Raw genomic sequence first — 6,718 nt, forward strand, 5'->3', positions numbered from 1 at the left:
ACGGTTAGTATGCCGACAAGGAGAGAGTGTCGATCGATGGTCTATTAAGACGTCGACCGATACACCTTTGCCAACGTCGATCGATTGTCAGTTGAGGACATCGATCGATGGGTTCTAGCCAGGCCTATGCGCGAGTATGATATGCCCTATTAAGATACTAAATTGGCGGTTAGCCCTCTCTAGCAGTCCTAATATGATAGATAGATGTCAGGATGGGATAACAAGGTTGCTTGAGTATGCAATCCTATGATCAAGTACTAGTTAGCAAGGCTAAAACAAGCAATGAATACAAATCTATCATGAATATCACAACAAGGCAGATCTATAGTTTGGGGCTAATCCCACAAACCTATCTGAACCTTGGATCTAATAATTGAACTACTCAGACATAGCAAAGCAATTCATAACAATAAAGGAATAGAAACTCATAGTATAGATGAAATGAAATGAAAACAAGGAGTTCCAATCACAAGTGATCTTCTCTCCAAAATGAAACTTGTAACAAAACTAGGTCTAGAAAAAGCTCCCCTGCCGTCAAAACACTTAGGCAGTATATATTCTACTAGGTTAAAAAATCGTCAGGGCATTTTGGTAATTTGGCTTGGCCTTGGGTTTTAAGTCTGCTGAATCCAAAATGTTGCGTGTCTGGTGTCTCGACATCGATCGATGGTACTTGTGTACATCGATCGATATTAATCTTCATCTGTCGAGGCATCACCTGATATCGATCGTCAGCACTGATGCGCGTCGATCGATTGTTCTTCCTCTCGTCGACCTCTACGTGGTCAGCTCGGGTGAAATGTCCTTTACGCTCCAAAATGCTCCAAAGTCATAGCTTTACTCCGAAATGCACCTGAACCTGAAAACATACCTAGAAGAGTAGAAAATATAGATATATATATATAGTAAAATACTTATATACCTTGGATAAAAATGGGTCAAATCCAAGGTATATCAACTCCCCCAGACTTACCCTTTTACTTGTCCTCAAGCAAAACATACAGGCAGTCTCTCTGAAAGAGGTTTGAAAATATTGGGGACTTAACATTTTAAAGCATAGAAATCTTTCCTCAACAATTTTGCAACCACATTTAAAAAGTCCTAATCACAAAAGCACACTATGCAATATCCTAGCTTAGCAACCATTTCTAACATAACACAACTCATCAATTCACGTCTGACATCCCCTCTACTGATTTCATTTCTTAGCATAAATATAAAGTGAATGCTTTACCTTGGGAGTATCGATCACATGATGCAAGAATTTCAGACAGGTATCTGGAGCTGTAGGTAAAAGTTAATTCCTAGTTTCTCTCTCTCTAAATTTCACTCTTGAGTCAAAGTCTGCTTCCATTGCAGGATCAGTGACCAAGATTGGACAGGCTTCCATGAATCAAAACTTAATGGTGGTTGCCACCAAGTTCTGTTCAGTTTTTTTTTACCTATATCCAAGAGTTCTTTGCGGAAGCGAGCCTTGAAGATTGCTGCCTCCAAGTCCCGTTTTGAACTCTTTTATTGGAGTCTTTATGAATCAAGCCTTAATGGTTTTAGCCACCAACTCCTACTTGGGCTCCTAAATCTGAAAGAAATTAAACGAAAGTAAATAAATGCTAGCTAATAAAACCTAAATAAAATACCTAATAGTGGGTTGCCTCCCACTCAGCGCTTGATTATAGTCATTTAGCTTGATTGTGGTAGTGATTGGCTATTGGGTGGAGAAACAGCTGCTTGTTGGAAAGCAAGCATCCACGTCATCTCTGCACATTCTGGACTAAGATGCAATGAAACTTCTTGTGGCCTCATCATTTCTTGTCCATTTGTCATCCATCTTCTCAAGTACATTGGAGATGTTCTGTAGCCTTTCTTGAACGTCGTCAATGCTGACCTGGTGCCAGCCTATGTTGTCATAGGCGTATGCTGAAAGTTCTGTCAGTTCCTTTTGCATTGACTCTACTGTCTTGTGTATCAGCTGCTCGCTGATTGGTGGAGACTCGGCGTCGATCGATGCGATTATGTGTTCGTTGGTCGATCTCGGCGAGTTGCCATCGATCAATTTTGCTCGTGTCCTGTCGATCGATGCTGATATCTGGTGTTGAGCTGCGAGTTGCCTCTGAATGGTTTTGACTTCTTTCTGTAGCCATTCTGCATGGCTGTCTAGTCCACTGATTTTGTTGTCGAATGGAAAGTAGATGTCATCGCAGCATTTGTCAAGTCGTTCCTCCATGGTGTCTAGAGCAGTGTAGATCTTGGATGTGATCTTGTCAACCTCAGCTGCTGTGTAAGGAAGTAACTCCACAGGTTTCTTGCCATCGATCCAAGGCCCTCGTAGCCTATCGATCGATGCTGATTTTGCCTGCAAAAAATTTTGATTAGTAATGTTCGCAATATCTTTTTGGGCATGAAGTAATTGACTAGACAATTTGTTTAAATATGTCATGACTGGTGATATAAAGCGGTCATGCATGTCCTCGTAAGTCCTCAGCCTCTCATTCATGGCTGACACTTTAGCGTCGAGCGATGTGAAGGTACACATGTCGATAAATGTGGCTGGTTGTTGGCCTTCTTGCGAATAGTGTCCAGATCTTGCTGTAGTAGCTCGATTTTAGTGCTTAGCCAGCCACATTGTTGTTGAGAGGGTAGTAAACGTCGTTTATCCTCGTGTCGATGTATGAGACTTCCCATTCATCCCTGTGTTGTGTTGAACATTGCGGTTCTGCAGGGATCTGGACTGTAGGAAGACTGACGTCGATCGATGTTGCATTTGGTGCGTCGATCGATGTTGAGGTCGTTGCTTCCTTCTCAAGTTGCTGACGTAAACTCTCAATTTCTGTCCTCATTTCTGCCATACTTCTGAAAAGCTCATTGTAGCCTCTATCCAAAGGCTGATGTGTATCTTCTACCAGTGATTTGAGCTCCTCTCCAAGTTTCTCCTGAGCTCCACAAATACCAAACACCATCTCATTGATTTCATCTTTGGTGTAGAGTTCTGGTGCCAGTCTTGTGAGTGTGAAGGAAGTGGCACGTTCTGGAAGACAGATGTGGCTCTCTTCAAAAAGAGACGCTCTTTCCAGTAATTTCCTGATGTCGTCCTTTGTGACAGGTATCATCTCACCAGTGACGCCTCGTGCGTGTCCACACTCATCTCTGTAGAATCCATACTCGTCCCTTTGTTCCCAAGTGAACTTTCTGGCTCCGTACATGTCAAAAGCGCGGTTCCCAAATTCATACCGTCTGTCGATCGACGTCGGGTCATCTCTATTGATCGACGTTGGTGTTACCCTGTCGATCGATGTCTCCGTTGTACCATCGATCGGAGCTTGCCCTTTTGGTTGGCGTGGTAGATCTGGATTGATTTCTGTTGTGGCGACTCTTACGTGGTTGTTAGGATCTGTTTGAATGACGTATGGAGTGCCACGTTGCTGTGAGAATAGGTTGTCAGGTCCATTGGCTACTTGGAGGATATCTGCTATGTCCTCTCTGGACACTTGTAAGATCCTTCCATCCATTGCACGTGCGTTGCCATCTGGGTCTCTGAAAATACCAAATTCATCAGGTGTTAGAAAACCGTAATCAAAATGTTTGCATAATCATTCAATTTAGAAATAGAAAGATTAGGGTTTAGAGTAGTATCGATCGATGTAGATACAGTTACATCGATCGATGGCAGAGTAATTTCTGCAGAACTTGTGTTCTTGAGATGATTTCTCTTCATGGATTTTTCTGTTGATGTAGAAGGAAGAGTATTCATCTTTTTTGCTTGTGTGTTTGCTCTGATGTGTGTAGGTGGTTTCGGGGGTGCAAAACGATTTATATAGGTATCTATAAACCTAGTCGGGGTTGGAATATTCTCCTGCTCCTGAATTTTCGCTGCGGTGCGAATATCGATCAGTGTTCCTGTTTGAGTGTCGATCGATGTGAGCGGTTGTTTTTCTGGACGAGGGTGGGTATCGACTGATGTGGAGTGCACAGCGTCGAACGATGTTGGAAACGTGTTTGTGAACTTATGTGTTTCAAGTCTTTCATCCTGCAAAGACATTTCTATTGCACGTTCTTTCCAATAATCCTCATCGTATTCCTCTGTATGTTCCTCATTAGGTGAAGTAATTACAGTGTCAACTACAAAAATTTCATGGAAACCACTGTCTGCCCAACTGACTATGGAATAATCATCATGTCCTCTCTTGCTTGGAGGTTTGAAGGCAAAATGTTGGTAACAATGATTAGGTGGAGCGAAATGGTCAACTGGGTGCATTACATCAAGTGACGTGTTGTTGCGGTCATCGGTCACCGTTGACTCATTGGAATCGATCGATGGAAAGGTTGGGGTGTCGATCGATTCCGACTACTCTGTTTCGTACTCCGATTCATACTCTGCTCCACAATGGCATGCGCCAATGAAACCAAGTTCTTTCCCGTAATCCACAGAATTAATGACCTTTCTCTTAGGTCGGATGGGGTCGTAGTGGATGTTTGGGTCTATGAGCGTTAGAAACAATTTATTTTTGTTCATGTCACATACAGCTCCTACTTAGCTAGGAAAGATCTTCCAAGCAGAAGTGAAGAGTTCCAGTTAAGCTCGATGTCTAGGACATGAAAATCTACAGGGACAAGGGCATTACCAATCTGTCCCTCCAGATCTCTTTTGATTCCTCCTGATCGTTTCTCTGAAAGATCCACGAAGGTGAAGGATTCCGTTGAAGGTTCGATGGTCAAACCAAGCTGGTCTGCCATGATCCTAGGGAGGATACTAACTGATGCTCATGTGTCACACATTGAATGGGGAAATTCAACACCCTTAACCATGCATGGTATTGCAAACTTCCCAGGATCACTCTTCTTCGTCAATGTGATCTTGTGTTTCATCTTCTCTCTTGCTTGATGAAACATTCTCCAAATGTCCTCCTCAGTTACCTTTGTTTCTCTGAAGAACATCCACAACCGGTGTGTGAAGTAAGCTTCATCAAAAGGTTTTTCGATTGGGATTCTGAGGACTCTTTTAGTGAAACCACCCATCTCCTTATCGTTAGCTTCCCTCTTAAGGTTTTGAGGAACCTTTTCCTTTCTTTTCCTTAACCTTCTCCCATCAGCTTCTTGTTCTTTTTGAACTAATTCTGGTCAACTATTTAAAGGATTGGGTTTTGGTTCGGGTGGGTTAGCTAATGGTTTAGGTGGTGGTCTGAGTGCGTTGATGTAATCATTATCGATTGAGGGTAACCGCACTCGGTATGTCAGAGGTGCCTGTCGATCGATGGGAGGTGTGTTGTGACGATCGACGTTAGACTCACTCTGTCGATCGATGGTTTGCTCAACCGATCGATCGATTTTATCATAGAAAGGGGAGGGTGGGTGAAGATGCTTAGCTGCAAATTCTTCATGAGTTAGAATTCGAACCGCATTGCATTCAGTCGATTTAGTAGACGAAGTCGATCGATGACTGGAGTAATCCGTCCATCGATCTTCATCATGGTCTGTCGATCGATGCGAGTTCATCGACATCGGTCGACACCATTGGGATCCGCCGAGACTCATGGAGCTTTCGATTTTGAAGTCTCCTTCCTCAAGCTTTTCATTTCTCACCACTTGCCAAAAATCATCATCTATGATGGCATTTACGTGGTGTTTCCCTTTGTCAACTCCTGCCTCTCTAGCGAAAGCTTCTTGTCTCTTTATAGTTTCACCCGTCTGAATTACTTGCGTTTCAAGTTTTCTCACCTGAGTCCCAAAGGTCTCGATTTTGTTGTTCAGATTGTTGTAGGCGGAGTCTATTTTACCGTTGAAATCCACGTTGATTTGTTGTTGTCCCAACAGTACTCGATCAAGCATTTCTTCGATCTTGCTTTCCTGAATCTGGGGTGGTGGATTTTGGTAGTAAGAGTTCGAGTTGCTTTTGCTGTTGTTGAAGGGTTTTTGAAATTGTGAACTTTGGTTACTTCTTTGGCCATTTCCAAAGAAGTTTCTGTTTCTGCCCTGGTTTCCAAATTTCTGGAATCCGGTACCTCCGATGTAGTTCACATTTTCTTCTCCTTCTGTATCTGCTACTTCTCCTTCAGCTGAAAAGACTTGCTTCCTAAGAAGTTCGTGCGCCACATCTAACTTAGCTCTTACTTCGTCCATCTGTTCTTTCCCGATAGAGGCTACAGACTTCTTCCATTCAGAGTTAGTGTTTTTGGTGCTGCTGCTGTTAGCAAGGTTTTCGATAAGTCTCTCAGCTTCCAACGGATTACGAGTAGTGAAGTTTCCTTCACTCGCCGTATCAAGAGCCATTTGATACTGTAAGGCGAGACCTCGGAAGAAAGTGCTTAGCAGCTGCACTTCGTTAAATCCGTGGTGTGGACAGTCTCGCTGGAAGACCCTAAAACTAATCCACGCATCTTTGAAGGACTCTCCAGCCTTCTGCGAGAATGTGGAAATTTTGTTCCGAAGTTTTTCAGCGCGCGCCTCATTGAAGAAGTTTTTGTAAGAAAGCATTCTTGATGTCGGTCCAGGATGTTAAAGATCAAGTGGGTTGCTGCCTAAGCCAGTGCATCGCTTCTCCATTCAGCGTGTATCTGAAGAGCTTGCACAGCAGGTAATCTTCGGGGACTCCTTCCATCCGAATAGCAGCGATTAGATCCTCGAACCGTTCCAGATGGTCCATAGGATGCTCGTGCGGTAACCCAGAGTAGGGTATCTGCGACACGAGAGTGTAGTATTGAGGCTTCAGCTCGAAATTCTGCTT

At 43.3% G+C, this 6,718-nt stretch overlaps 1 non-coding gene across 1 annotated transcript; it reads left to right on the forward strand.

Moving 5' to 3' along the window:
- Nucleotides 1–6,319: 6,319 nt before the first annotated feature.
- On the forward strand, nucleotides 6,320–6,426 carry LOC125588127. The gene has a single exon (XR_007324521.1). It is a non-coding gene; the product is annotated as a small nucleolar RNA R71 (small nucleolar RNA).
- The last annotated feature ends 292 nt before the right edge of the window (nucleotides 6,427–6,718 follow it).

This window comes from Brassica napus, chromosome C5 (genome assembly GCF_020379485.1).
Source record: "Brassica napus cultivar Da-Ae chromosome C5, Da-Ae, whole genome shotgun sequence".
Lineage (NCBI taxonomy): Eukaryota > Viridiplantae > Streptophyta > Magnoliopsida > Brassicales > Brassicaceae > Brassica > Brassica napus.